Below are 367 nucleotides of genomic sequence, written 5' to 3'. Positions count from 1 at the left end.
GACCGTTTTTAACTTAATTTTCGCCGAATTTCTTCCCGGAAAAGATTATACGAAATCATTTTATCTCTGAAGGGCTGCCATATAATGCCACTTGATAGAAACCTGAATTGATTATATCACCAATGAACTATAAGCCAATCGATCAGCTGATACACTTGAGGACTCGAGAGGTTTCAGGCGGAGGGGCAGCGTTTCCATGGCGCTATCTCGTGCCTTCTGGAATTACGTATCTGTATCTGCACTTGAGATTAGTCGTGGCAGGAGGAAAAACTGATTTGTGTATCGAGCGGATCTGTAGTTTATCGGTTTTATAGACCTTTTGGCGGTCAAAGGTCAGAAGGTTGGAAAGCAAGGTCCTCGCTTCTCG

Source organism: Penaeus monodon, chromosome 28 (assembly GCF_015228065.2).
Source record: "Penaeus monodon isolate SGIC_2016 chromosome 28, NSTDA_Pmon_1, whole genome shotgun sequence".
Taxonomy (NCBI): Eukaryota; Metazoa; Arthropoda; class Malacostraca; order Decapoda; family Penaeidae; genus Penaeus; species Penaeus monodon.
This window is presented reverse-complemented; position numbering follows the sequence as displayed.